Here is a 15,516-nt window from a genome sequence, read left to right on the forward strand (position 1 = left end):
GAGATACTCAGTTAAAAGCTTTGTGTTACCTTTAACTTTGGTAACTCAGCACTTGCTTGACAGATTTTGCATCTGGTTTTGTACGACTTGCTAAGTTCTTGCAGGCTCTGGGGGCACTGTGCCAGAGGAGTCTTCCTGTTGATGGGTGAACAGCTACTCTCTCAGGCTTGAGGTTGAAGGAGAGCGGTTTGCTGCTGTTACATGTATGAAAAGGAGGTTTGTCTTGCAGGAAGTCTACCTTCAAGACAGAGCTGCAATTCAGCAGGAATGTATCCTCTCTCTGTCTCATTTTGTGAAATGAATGCCCAGTGATGGCCTGGCGCTAAAGCAACGTTAAAGCCTTGTTTGGGCTACCCATAGTTTTTGTTAAACTTTTTAAAAAATATTAGTGGTAGTCAATGCTGGTTAAGTATTAAGGTAAAAAATCTCATTTTTATGTCTGGCATAATAGGAGCTTCAGAAGAGTGTTTTAAAACATTTTGGAGTACAACTAATGTCTAATCCATGTCTAGTTTGTCACATTTTCTGCAAAATCTATCAAAAGGTAATGGATTTTGTAACTGGCTGTATATATTTATACAGTTGGGCTGCTGAGAAGGAGCTTGCTCTTGAGCAATACTGTGCTACTAAACACTGACACACTGTTAATGTATTTAGCAGTGATTTAGAAACATCCAGCCTGAAATTCACCAAGTGCTTAGGAAGGGAAAAAGAAGACTCACTCTGATAGGTGAGAGAGCTTTTTATCTTCTTGCTTTTAACAAAAAGTCTGGGGGAAAAAGTCTTGGGAATTCAGAGAGCAGGCCTTACTCTCCCTCAAATCACCTTTCATAATGTTTTTCTCCCAAGATGTCTGTTTGCTCCTAGTTAGATAGTTGGTGTCTTACCTGGATTTCTAAAAAATAGAGTTTGGATTGCAGACTTTCAGGTGTTTGCTTGTGTTATGGGTTTTTTTTCTCTTAAAATGTTATGTTAGCCATTCACAACCCAACTTCCCTGTTTAATGAGAAAACAAAAAATAAAGGAATGTTGAATAAATGAAAGGTAGACTGGATATATAGTGAAGATATGTTTTGTTTTGCACAAGAATTTCACTCTTCTAACTAAAGATGCAGCTCTTTGTTTCTCTACTGTTATAATCAGGTAGATGCACACAAGCACCAGCTTTCTGCTCCATACAAATTCACCGTCTTCCTGCTGGTGCTCTCTGATCGCAGTCTCGGCTTTCCATTTGACAGCTCAGTTGCTGCAAAGATGATTGGGATGTCAGCTACAGAAGGTTAAGAACATGAAGTGAAAAACTATCAGCAGGAGCTGATATAATCTTGGGTAATGAGAAATCCTATTCTAAAACACAGAGACTAGGACACGGAGACATCTTACCAAAAAGACCTGTGCTAGGCAGCGGAGAGAGGTGTGGGTTTATCTCCAGGCAGGCATTGCAAAGAATGCAAGAGCTGAATTGTATGGCTTCATGCTGTGCTGCAGTAGTGGACAAATTTAGCTTAAACTAGCTTTTAATAATCTAAAAATTGAAAATATAAATGCCATGCAAAAAAATAAATAGCTGGATTCAGACAGTATAAAATCTTTGCCAGACTCGTCCCACAGCGATGGTTAACCTTCCTGAGAGAAGGGAGCTGTTGTTCTGCCTCCCCTTCACCCAGTGGTGCTGGGCTTAGTGAAGGAGGGTTTGTGTTCCTGAAAGCTGGTCTGCTTTTTTTCAACTGTATCAGTTGGTCCAATGAAAACATATCACTTCTCCCTACAGAGCTTGTCTCGCTGAAGTTTCTGTTTCTGCTTTCGTCTAACTGACTTGGATCATGCTCCTATCTTCCTCCAGTAGCTGGAGGTCTAATGGACCTTGGGGAGTAGACCATACTGCATCGCCTCATGTAACTGTAGTGTCCAGTCAGCCCTGCTGTAGAGGATCCAACCCAGCCCAAAGGGTCATAGTTACAATAATATGGTACAATGAGAACTAAAGAAAGGGGAAATGGAATCCCTTTTCATTGTTTTAGTTGCAAACCAGTTACTAATTCTTTCAAATTTTAGTCTTTGTAATTTCCCTTTAGTAGGTGCATAAGAAAGCTCCCTTTCCTGCTTCAGCCTGCTCTTTCTGTATAAACTATAATTATACTATATTTTCTGGAATTAAGACAGAAATCGTATTCACTGCTCACGTAAATGTGTTGACCACACCCAGTGTTGCTTCTTTTACCTAGGGCCCCTTAATGCCTTCCAATCCAGAAAAAAAAAAATTGCTTAAAATACAGGAGGAGTCAGGTTAACCTGAATTAAGAGGTAATTTGCCAGTTCAGGATTTGCATGTGCCTTCCCAGCTGCAGTACCTCAGTACCTAATAGACAATATGCTGCCTTTATAATGGAAAGGCAGGAACAGACATGGATAGATTAAATGTAATGTAATGAAAGTAAATTATGTATTTAGAAGCAAGTAGTGGGGATGACCGAAAGGTTGCTTGAAGATTAGCATTGCAAGGATATATTCTGATTTGTTAGTGGCTTCACTGGAATGTGAATATAAGCCTCTCATTTGAAGGCACATGGTTATATTTAAGGAGCTCCAAGAAGTCCAGCACGGCTGTGTGGGTAACTAGCACATGCAGGATGCACATGCAGGCTAGCAGTGTGTCAGAAAAGAGTAGGATTATTTTTAGAACTGTAGATGGCTGTGTCACATCCAGGAAGTGCAGGGAGGAGATCTCTGGTTGAAGCACAGTATAAGAATGTAATTTTTAATGACCTTGGCACTGAAAACAGTTGCATTTTTTAGTTTCTTATGAAGCAAAGGCTGAAAAGCAAACTCGTTTAAAGGAGCTGTGTTCTGATCAGGCAAAGCACATGGAGTAATCATGGCTACTGGGACCCCAGAACAGAGGTGGCTGTGTATTTTTAAAAAAAAAAAAAAAAAGTGAGACAGTGGATTAAGAGACAACTGAGAGGAGTATACAGCACATATGCATCTAGGCAGGTTTTTAAATATAAAGTCTAAGTTTAGACGCTTAACTCCATGATTAGGCATCTGAATAGCAGGGCCAGATTTGTCAGTGTGAACTTCTTCCCTTTCAATTGTACTTAATGGAGAATGGCATGTGCTCAACATTTGCAGAAATGAAGCTGCATAGTTGACAAGTTTGACATTTTTTTGGTCTCCAACTGAATTAGGTATGCTGTTTAACAAAGAAACCGAGTCCTTGTTCTGCTTCCTTACTCTGTCCATAATGTTTTTAATCCTCCTTACTCTTTGGGGAAAAAGAAACCATTTGCACACTTTTATTTTCTGTTGTGTAACTAACTGCAGTGACTGACTAGGTTTTGTTTTACAATACACTGGATTTGCATATTAAAAACTTTGATTAAGATCTTGTAATTTATCTACATGTGCGCATGTTGATTCCACTCAGGTTTCTGTCTCTGAGCTGAATGCAAAAAGCTGCTCGTATTATACAGCATCAACTGTTGTAAAATAAAGCGCTTCTCTCCAAGGAGCAGAAAGGCAATGTTAAGGTCCTCTGGGGTCCAGAGTGATTTACTTGTTAAATGCCTTTCTTGTGGCGATTAGCCAAAAACTGGTTTCCTATTTGTTAATCCAGTTGAGAGGAGAAACCGCCAGTGGTGGTCATACATCCTTCAGGCAATTATGGTATGTTTTTGAAAACACACAGTCTCACTTTTCTGAGTGGTAAGATGATTCTTCTGATCAGGATTAACAATGTACCAATGTTTTTTAGCTCATATCATTCCCCAGAGACCCACTTCTTCAGCTTTTCTTCAGGTGCCATTTGCCTAAGACTTTGGTCTACAGGTAGAAAAAAAGAGGGAGAGAGATGTAGTAGATTTGTTTCCCAAACAAAGCCCAAGCAAAACTTTCCCATAAAGGCTATTTTGGTTCATGGATAGCTTTGCCTTTATCAGGGGTGGACATTCTATACCCCTAAACCTACAGTTTCAATGAGGTCCAGCTGACAGCAGAGTGGATGGACACGTGGGAGGATGGCACTGAGCTGGGGTTGCTCAGCACTCCAAGTAAGTTGTTTTTATAGAACTAGATGCAAGATTACAGAACCAGCTTTACTTGGATGTCATTCAAACCTCATCTTGGATGCCGAAGAGAGAAATTAAAATACAGGTAGTTTGAAAACCAGAAACTTTCAGAAACTAGCAGATTTAGTGAAAGACATGCTCTTGGCACATTATATGAGATGGCAGAGTCAGTGGAATGGCATGTTACTGCTTAAAGGCACATGTCCTGCTCCTCCCCATGAACACAGCTTGGGCACTTGCTTCTGCCCCTTGCTTCTGCCACTTGCTTCTGTCTGAGCTGGGAGATTCACCTGGCCCTCTGCTAGGCCGAATAGCCATGACTGGTTCAGACAGCAAGTTGATTCCTGTGCAGGCAGGAACGTTTCAGTGCTGGGACAAGGGAGAAGAGTGACACCACACGGCTAGAAACAGGATTGAGGGAAGCGGGGCAGGGTGGGAGGCACCTCTTTCAGTAGTCCAGGTGTAAAGTCCACATGCCAAGCCTCAGAAGGCAGGTTTTGAAGGAGAAGGTTTCACACATAAACGAAATGGCGAGAAAGCCCTTTTTTCATGTACAGCTACCAGCCTCTCAGCCAGAAGCCCTCAAAGAGTTTCTCAAGCACTCCACAACATATTTATGTGCTTGTAAGTGGTCTTGAAGACTTTGGGAGACTGGCTGGCTCTGAGCCTCGGTGGCTTGTTGCCTGCCTCTGCAGCCTCCCATGGACCGGCAACTCTCTATTGTCCTTGTCCCCTGTATAAAGGGAAGAACTTTGGAAGGTTTGTATGTTGGTCCTATTTTTCAGCGTGCTCCATTTAGCTGAACCAGTCAGTGCTACATCAGCTGTTTCTGCTTCCATGAAGACAGCTTTACTCATTTGAGAGCCTATAATAATTCACAGGGTGTAACACAAATCAGAAATCATTGGGATATTATTTTTAAAGGCTGGTTAATTTTCTAATCAGTTACTTGTCCCTAAGCAAGCCGGGATTTAAATATCTTGTAGTTAACTATTCTCAGTGTTTTCATTGAGTGTAAAAGTAAGATAAGCCGTCCCCTAATCTCCTGCATTTTCTTTTGAAAATGAATATAAATCAATGCATACAAAGCTATCTAAGGAAGTTATTTTAGGATGTGACATCCTTATTAACTAACGAGATTTAACATTTTGGGGCTAGGAATGACTGGAATGAAACAAACTTCTGGAAAGACTTTTCTGCAAAAGTGGCTTGACAGGATTGGGTTGTAGCAGAAGAAACCAGACACATCGGGCTCTAAAGAGGCATTGCTTGCATTGAAAACTGGAACCAAAACCTAGTAAAAATGGAGAGCTGATATGCATATATAAAACATAGATAAAACCATAAAGTTTCCTTAGTTTTACTGCAGTAATCTTTTTGGTCTTGCATAAAATAATTGTATGGCTGCATGGACCAAAAGGACTCTTAATTCTTATTCTGTGTGCACACGCTGACAGTGATGTGAGACAGTACTGCTCACCAGCTACTTGCGGCTTCTCCTCTTCCAGAGATGATGTCCTTTCCCATCTGTGTCAGCAAAGAGGAATGTGTGCCCATGCCATCGTCTCCCTTGGATGCAATCACTTGAGTAACAGTTTAACGTGCCAGACTGTGAACTGAACCCACTGAGATGTGGGTACTGATCCCTCCGACTTACTGTGTTGCAAGGGCAGTAACTTTTACTAAGAAAGTACAGTCAACAGCAGAGGGAAGTGATTTCTTGAGCTGGAGCAACTTTATTTGCTAGAGCTGCTTGATCAAAGCTGTCATAACAACAGCAAATCATGCCTCCTAGTAGGCAAAGAAATATCAAGATCATAATTTTGGAAGTGTGTGTGGAAAAATCTTTGAAAGTGATGGAAAGATTAGCGACAAAATGAAAGAGGATCTCACTTCTCAGTCTTTTTATCAAAAAGTTGCCACAGTAAAATGTGTGTATTTGCTATCACAAAGGAAATTCCCTTAATATGTGCACAAGTGGAATGCAAAATACACAGCTGAAACATGCTCTCTACAGATGTCAAGATGTACATTTCCAAAGAAGCTTTCACAGAAGAGCACAGGTTCAGCTTGAAGTACAGAGCAAATGAGCTGTAAAACAGAACGGCCTGCAAATTACCATCAGAAGTGTCTTCAATGGTACAATCAACCCAACTCATCTTGCAAAGAAAGCTTTCAGCTCCTTTGCAACACAGGAAAAGCTGGCTAGCCTGGCTAAAGTAATTATCAGTGGTAACATCTACTCTTTACTTCTCCCTAAGTAACACCTGAGGGAAATTTCTGGGAATTTGGACCCAGTTCTATCACAGGAGATACTGCAGGGGCTTATCAACCCAGGTGACTGATACCACAAGTAAGGGCAGGACATTCAAGGTGCGGTTAGATGATAAGGGAAAGACCACTGAATGGCTCCCTGCCTTCAGAAGGGGTTATTTCCCCATTTCCATTTCCACTTCTCTGCTTCCAGCTGTGTGTTCCTGCTGCTTTCCTTGTGATGTCTCATGTGCTCATGTGATTGCATAATAAAGCAAGCTGACGTACCAGCAGCAAATAAAAGTAAATATCCTGCTGTTGAATCAGCTAAATCTGTGGTCAAATATACCAAAGCCAGCTCAAAAAAAAATTTGGCTGGGAATGCACAGCTCCTGGAAAAGCCATTGTTTCAGTAGGGCATTAGACAGGCTTGGGACATTCTTTCAGAGAGATATTTGATGGGCTCAGCTGCATCACCTAACCATACAAGGTGGCTGAGTCAATCCAACACCACACTGCTTCCAAAAAAGGTCTCACCATAATAGCTTGCAGCCAGCAGTGAGGAGATGAGGAGGAGAACGGGATGCCTCTTTCGCAGTGATGTGACAGTTTCACAGTTCCCCTGCCTACCTGTCTGCCACCATTCCAGTGATGTCCTGGCCCAGCTGCTGTGTAGCTACTCAGGATTACCTCAGGGAACTGCTCTGGCTGAAAAGTAACCTGCAGAAAAAAATGCACTATTTCTTCAGGCGTGCCACATCACTTTATCCGCTTTATGCCACAGATGCACAAATATCTGTGCCAGTGTAACAGAAGGGGCAGCAAGAGGATGGAAGAGGTGGATGGGAACAGATCTCTGTGAAGTAGCATGCCTACCAAAGAAATTCATGCTGAATCTTCACTATCTCACCATTAAACACAACCATTTTAGTGTGGCTGTGCAGCTGAGTAAGCCCCACAACTGACAGGTTTCTTTGAGCAGAGCAGGTATGGTAGATAATGTGGCTGATTAGGGATCAGGAAGAGGGTAAGACAAGCCCAAGTCAATGATTCTCTGTAGCTTTACCTACATCCCATCTGGTAAGAAAGAGGAAATTAGATATTGCGGTATCTCCTCCATTGAATGAGTTAAAGATCAGGATAGGCAATTATCTGCCAAAAGGGATGGTCTGTATTCTGCCAGACCTTCTTCATATTGGGGAAAACAAGTGTTCTCATTAATCTTCTTGAAACTCTGTATTTTGGCACTGAAAGCCAAAAGACCTGTGCTCTCAAATATCTCACTGCACTGCATTTCTGGATATGTTTGTGTGAGGCTTGTCTTACTTATGTGAGGAAACTGAGCCTGTCTTCTGACAGCTAAGTCATGGTGCAGCAATATCTTACAGACCCACAACGGTGGATTTGGGATTTTTCCCTTGTGAGTAACACTACCATGGTATATTTCTCTCAAAGTGTTCTACCATGCTGTGTCCCCTCTGGCCTTCGCTCATATCTGAACAACGGAGTGTTAAGAGAAGTAAGGTGGGTCAGAAGTCAAAGCCCAGTGCCTGCATATCTCTCTAGGTACACAAAGAAAGGCAGAAGAAACTGCCAAGAAAAATGCACAGCATCAAAGCTACCACAGCTAAAAGATTATTTTTAAATGACAGGGTTGATCTAAACTAAGATGCTAAGACGGACCCTGTGAGACCAGCTGAATGAAGGTACGCCAAAAAGTCCATGCACTTGCTTTCTCTAGAGGCAAGAGATAACTGAGATATTAATACTTCAATGGAACCAACCAAAGCACAGAGCAATAGTTTGCATGGCTTCTTCATCTGCAGTCAGTTTAGTTTGTGTCCTGCTTTTCCAGTGGCATCAATGGGTTTGTCCAGGTCTTCCCCGTTTATTTCCAAGAGCCTTTCTTTGCGTGCTGTAGAGGGACAAAACCCTTTTCTCCACCAGATGGCACAACCACCAACAAACCTTCGCTTACAAACCTCCTTAGAAAGCCAGCATGGTCTAAGGCTGAAGGCTTGTAAACGGAGGTGATGTCTGTCAGACCAGCTAATGGAGCCAGGGGAGGTGGCAGAAAAACAAGCTTAATGGCACACACATCCTTCAAAAATTCATATGCCATTTGGATTAATACTTCCTCTCTCTCTCTCTCTCCAAACCTTGCCTTCCTGATAAAGACTGTGGGTGTTACCCTGATCTGTATTGCCCACCAGTACTTAGAAAGAGGTTTCAATTTGTAGGGCAGCTGGGGTGGGGGATTCCCCTTGCTTTTCCTGTTTCAGATTTAGCCCGAAAAAAAAATTATTCTGATAACAAAAACAAGTCACATATAAGAACTACCTGTCTTGTTCAAGTTTCTCTAGTGCAGCTGGAGCCATCAGAGTCCTTCTCAGGCTAAAAAACATGTCACATACTGGAAACCAGTATCAGGTGACTTTCAGGTGGAAGCTATGAAGAACTAAAACTCTACAATAAAAGAAGAAAGGCAGGGGATGAAATATATGGATATTAAAACTTTAAAAAAGGAGTAAACCCTCTTGCTATATGCTTCTTTATTGATCCAATTCTACAAACATTTTCACATGTAATTACCAAAAATTAGGACACATAAGAGTATTTGCAGAATAGTTTGCAAGGTCTTTGTATGAAACTATTTTTTATATGTCTAGAAAGTATATATATTAAATATACTGTGGAAATGTTAACAAAATCTGAAAAGCAGCAATGACATGGAGGGGAGAAGGAGACAAAGAATATGCAGTACTGGGAGAAAAACACCATAGGGGGCAAAGTGGAGAAATTCAGAGGTGAATAGAAAAAAGAAGCTCAAGACAGTGCTGGTCATCCCAACCAGTGTCTGGCACCTGAACTCCAGAATGCCCAAATCCCACTTTCTTAGCATTTCTTACTGCAGCTGTGAGAGTGGAAAACATGTATGAGAGCTTTCCCCTTGACTTCCGTGACTGTCATGTTCCAGGGCCTGAGCACCCAGCTTGGCACAAGCAGATTAATCATCAAGGCTGTTGCAGCAGAACTGCCCGCTGCCTCTCTGTGGGCCACAGAACTCCTCCCAGGAACAGTCAGCTATCTTCTTAGCCAGCCCAGTTCCCTAAAGTTGTCCAGGCCTTTGGAAGAGTCTGGATGCCTATGCTTACCCCCTTGCACCCGGTCTTATAATCTTCCACAGAAGAAGAGTTTTCTCTGTGGTAGACTGCCATTGAAGGACAAACAATTTTTGCAGAGATTAGATCTCCAAAATCTTGAGGGACATTTGCCTGTTCTGTTACAGCACACAAGTATTTCCTGCTTTTGTCTCCCTTGACAGTAGTAGTCCATTAATTCTGGGAGATGAGGTTTAGTCCCTACTTTCCCAGCCCTTTCTTGCCAGACATTTGAATAGGAAAAAGGAGCTGTGAGAGGTACTGTGAGTAGCTGAAGAATGGGGAACTGATACAATTGATGCACAGATGGAGCCTAAATGCTGAGGCTAAATAGCTGCTTTCCATGTTTTAGGTAGCCTTTGTGACAGCAAGGGACAAACCTTGAGGATCAATGGAAGGAACAGGTCAAAAAGCCATTAAGAACATCAGTGAAGAAACAGCATTTATCACATCCTTAACATTCACATGACACTATATGATTATGTCATATTAATAAGGTACTTGGACAATCCTAGCTGGTTATTGCTAATGGAGAGCAAGATGACTAGTTATGTTCTTTCTGGAGATGCAAGTACAGAAGAGCTATACGTGTGGACTGGAGGAAATCAGCCACACAATCAATCATACATAAATATGAAGGATGCAAGTTCTGAGAGATTTCAGAAATCTAAACCCTCCAATTCCACCTATTGCTAGAAGAAGAAATCTGGGAAAAGATCATTCAAGATGAAAGTATAATGTGTGGCCCACTACAACTATATCAGAACTAGGCTGTCTGGATGTTAGGGCAGTTAAAGAAGAACCTCTGTATATGTCATATGTAAATCCCCTTCCCTTCGGATCTTTTTTAAATCAGAACACTAATATACTACTGGAAACATAACAAATAATTAAAAAAACAACTTTACTGCATATTCATTATGCTATGCAAACTTAAAAGACCACAAGACCACACGCTTTGGGAAGACTGTCCCTCCAGTATAGCCTGCTTTCTGTGAAAGCTCAGTATGCTTGAGATGTAAAGCACTGTCTCGCAGACTACTTTGCCAGCTAGATAAAAGGAAAACTTGGTACAAGTTTGTCTGTAGCTGTCTGGGATTCATCGGTGAATTTATTTTCTACTCTGCCTGCCATTCTTGTACATACGTGCACTGGTTCTTGAGCTAGAAAACCTGCCTTTTTCTTCTGTGTCTTTCCCATAAGAGAGTCTTTCAGTCAGGTGAAATACAGCCACCATTTTGAAGTGGAAAGGGCAAGAGGATTGAATACGTCCACTGTCTGGACATAAAGTTACACAGTGATTTGTGTTTGCTTGTTTACAAAGAAAGCAATGCAGTGCATACAAACTCACTATTAGGAGCTGATGGATTCAGTCCTCTGCTTGGTTTGGGTCTCAAGTGGAGTTTGGGTTGATTTGCTGACTGTCATTCAGGATGCTCCAGATGTCAGAGTTTATGGGCTTCACCAGATGGACAAAACATCAGTTTTGTGTATTGGTCAGAAAAGTCCACTATAGGCACTGAAAGATGACAGAACTAGCACAGATATAGCTCCCCTCCTAGTAAAACTGCACCAGTTCCCTCCCATACATTGTGCTGATGTTACTACTGTTCCCTCGGTCCACAGAGAGAACCTTTCTGTTTTGGTGGCATGAATGTGTTCCTTACTTAGATGCTATTGTTTCATGTTTGTGTTTAAACAAGTACTAATTCACGGACAGGCAACTGGACACTATAAAAAACTTATCTTCTTGCTTGGCAACAAGTAGTTGCATGTCAGCAATTAGATAGTGAGGTGACATATGATCAGGATTCACCTAAATCAAGAGAGGGCTTATAGATAAAGAAAAATATAGATTGGGTAGCCAGGAAAGCAACATGGCTCTTCAGAAGGATGACTTAGCAAGGTACAACAGTTTATTTCAGGAGGTATATGCATACATGTCTGATTTGGGGGAGATTTAATTTCAAGGAAACTCTAGGAAACTCCTCAGCAAATCCAATTCCAAAGTAGGCTTTGGAATACACAGCCAAGATTGATAACATAGAACTGTTTGTGATGGCAAGGGACTTCTGGAGGGAAACTACTCAAATTAACTTCAAGGTTTCAAGTTGAGGTGTCATGGTTTAACTCCAGCCAGCAACTAAGCACCACCCAGCTGCTCGCTCACCCCCCCCCAGTGGGATGGGGGAGAGAATTGGAAGGGTAAAAGTGAGAAAACTCGTGGGTTGAGATAAAGACACTTTAATAGGGAAAGCAAAAGCCACACGCACAAGCAAAGCAAAAAAAGGAATTCGTTCACTACTTCCCATGGGCAGGCAGGTGTTCAGCCATCTCCAGGAAAGCAGGGCTCCATCACGTGGAACAGTTACTTGGGAAGACAAACGCCATCACTCCGAATGTCTCCCCTTCCTTCTTCTTCCCCAGCTTTATATACTGAGCATGACACCATATGGTATGGAATAGCCCTTTGGTCAGTTGGGGTCAGCTGTCCCAGCTGTGCCCCCTCCCAGCTTCTTGGGCACCTGGCAGAGCATGGGAAGCTGAGAAGGCCTTGATTTAGTATAAGCACTACTTAGCAACAACTAAAACATCTCTGTATTATCAACACTGTTTCCAGCACAAATCCAAAACATAGCCCCATACTAGCTACTATAAAGAAAATTAACTCTATCCCAGCCAAACTCTATCCCAGCACACAAGGCTACCCAGACACTAGTAATGCCTCTAGTAAATGCTCCAAACACTTGTCTGGCTTACTGGCATTGTTGTTTAACTGTACACGCTGCAAGCTGTATGTTAAAAGCTGTATTGGCAAAGCTATGCTCTCAGAACTAAAGAGCCATTTGATACCAGCAGAAAGGTGACTTTGTAATTCACAAGCAAAAGCAATTATATTAGCCAAAGGAGAGCACTGAGTTTTTTCTCAGGAACGGATAGCTCATTCTGTGTCAAGTAAAATCATACACCAGTCAGTAAGGCTGCATCAACCAATATTAAATTGTGGAGCAGACCACAAGAATGTCTGCGATGGAGGATGGTATAGCAACTTTGTGGTCCAAAATAAAGGATATTATTCCTTGTATAGCAGGCATCTAGAAAGCAAGCATGGGAGCTAGGAGCATGCAGGGGAGATGTGGACAAATGGGTTAGCAAGGCTGGGACAATTCTAGGAGATACGTGATCAGATGCATAGAATGGGTCTGAGTTAAGAAGCTGCTTGTGTACTATAACACCCTGCTGTGTTTTGTTGTTAGTAACAAACAGTTCAAATAACAGCCAGATAGTTAAAATCAATTTTTTGTCTTCCCCTCCTCTAATCCAAACTGCAGCCTGACTTTAATAGTACTTTCAGGCCTGACCTCATCAGCAACTGTAGTTCTGTCCATACATGGCATCCCAAACAGACTGGGTTTGGATTGCATGCTACGTTTGCTCTCAGCCTCTCCTAGATCTAGGTTGTCCGTGGATACATTTCAGAGTGTTTCCTCAAGAGCTTCTGAAAGACATCTCAGTCTTTCACATGAGTCCTGTTAGCCCGTGCACACCCCACACACCCTTCTGGCCACTCCCTTGTAGAGAAATGTGGTTTTTGCTAGACTGAATAGCACATTTGAATGACAAATGAACACTGAATTAATAGAACAGTTCTCAACTGAACCAGGGTCATCCTGGTTTGCTCAAACAAGGCAGGTGACTATCGTTAAACTGAGGCTTTCTCTGATCTAATTACATGCAATCAAGTACTCCTACAGAAGGAGAGATCACTGGATTATTTAATTTTCACAGCTACAGATTAGTAAAGCAGGAAATGGTCACAGTCCAGCCACATACTTCACCCCTGCTTAACAAGAGTAGAAGAAAAACACGTGATGTTCCTAACCAAAACTACTGGGAGTAAGAAGAGCCTTTTCCAGAGATTTTTCCCTTTCGGTTCTGTAGAATCCCTCCATGAGCTAAACAGAAAACTAGAGAGGGAAAAAACACCCAAACCTTTCATTCCATGTTAGATATTGAGCACTTCTAAGCAGAAGTTCAAGATAATTGGTGTATATTTTTGCCAGTTGGCCTCCCTTCAGAAGGCATACACTATTGTTTTGTTTAATTTTGCTTGTGGCTGATTGAGCTGCTACTAAATAGGAATCAGATTTAGCCAGACAGACTACCAATGTTTCCCAGATGCACGAAGGAATGCATACACCAACTAAACAAAAGCAGAAGAACTTCTGTCTTCTGATGTGGGATTGTTCCAGCTCCAGGTGGTTTTGAAGCAGCTTGTACTTGAAGCTTGAAAGAGCAGGGCACACCTGAACTGAGTGCCTGCGGGAGGGAGGTAAGAGCTCGTGAACAGCTGCTAGAAAAATGTTTTGTTTGAGACCATCTTTGCCAGTCCACCTGAAGTAATTTTACATTTTTTGAAATAAAAAAGGTTGAATCTGGAGTTATGGAAATGTAGGAAGCTGCCGATCTCTTATCCAAGCCACCCATAAAATACTGCAGATATTTAAGCCCAGGGTGTAGATGCAGGTGAAGCTGCAGAACGCTGCTGTGCCCACCCAGTCCGCAGAGCAGCTAGGATTGTTGGGAAGGGCATTGCAGCCCTCGGCAGCTCAAAAACACAGCTCCTGCACACCAGAAAAACCACGAGTTTAACAGCAAAGTATGGCTTAGTGTTCCCTGTTAAATAGCTGCAATAGCATCATGTGTGGTCTTTGGGTTCCCACTGCTGCTATGAGCTTTGCTCTTGATTCCTGCTTGTCATTACTATCTGTTCAAAATTGCCCCCAGGAAGGCTGTATCCCCTTTTCATTAAGTAGAATTTGGGTGTCATTTATAGTAAGAAGTTTCCGGTGGTGGTACTACACGTACTGACAGACTTCTCCATTGGGATAGGTCTCAGCTTATGAAGTGTAAGTTCTCTGAACCGAATATGCTATTACTGGCATGAGGATTTCTTACCAATGTGCTTTTTCTTACACAACAAACAGGAATGTCAAAAAACCAACAAAACCCAACAAAATTCTTTCTCTTATATTTGTACAAAGTGTACTGACCCACTGTTTGTGGGTCACAGCTGCAGCAGACAGGCCTGGCAGAAAGCCCCGTTAAGCCACACATGCCCCAGCTGCATTTCAGCATCCTTTTTCCTCTGTCCTTTTATCTTGCTGTGCCTGACAATCTGCAGCACATGCTGCAGATTTGTGATCACAGCTTTGTGTCACACTAATAGAGATGCAGTCTAAGGCTTCGGAAAGGATACATCAACACAGTGTAAGGCCCTGGAGGCTTTTTTTGATTTTTTTTTTTTTTTTTTTTTGTCTGGGAGCAGTTGATAGACAGCACGTGAGGTTAACTGATCTGACAGCCAAGAAGCAGCAAATGGTTTGGAGATAAGACCTGACAAGCCCTGGCCACCCACGCCTCTGATCAGCATCTGATCATGGGAACTTGGGACCATTTCATGTATGTGCTGGATGCTGACTTGGCAGCAGCCAGGAAAGGGTAAGTAGGATGTGTTGGTTAAAAAAAAAAAAAAGAATTACGGTGAGGAACAGAAATCTGAAATTGCAGTCTTTAACAGTCCATCTGTTCACTTGAGCTGGGCACCCCTGCAGCACAGTGACCCATCTTTCCTCTGGCATATGCACTTATAGGTAGACTAGATCCATCTTGGAAAAGAATTCAGCTTGCAAGCATTAAGCAATGAAATGTCTACAGTTAGAAGCTGAAATTATATTAAAAAGGGTCTCATGCCATGTTAGTTAACCACAGTGTAAAGTGGGTATCTCCAGTGAAGGCAGTTGGGCTACATCTGCTCCAGATATTTTCTGTAGCATTATAAATAATATACACAGGTGGGGTCTTGCCATAGCAATGTCTCCTTTTCTTTTTACAACCTTGAAATAGTGGGGAAGTCAGCTCTCGTAACTACACAAGCTTATTACTCACCCTCCAAGTAAAACTTTTTAATTATATTTGTCCAGAATTATTAACCATAAGAAAATAATTATGCATGTTGATGACATAGCATGTGC

This window comes from Mycteria americana, chromosome 1 (assembly GCF_035582795.1).
Source record: "Mycteria americana isolate JAX WOST 10 ecotype Jacksonville Zoo and Gardens chromosome 1, USCA_MyAme_1.0, whole genome shotgun sequence".
Lineage (NCBI taxonomy): Eukaryota > Metazoa > Chordata > Aves > Ciconiiformes > Ciconiidae > Mycteria > Mycteria americana.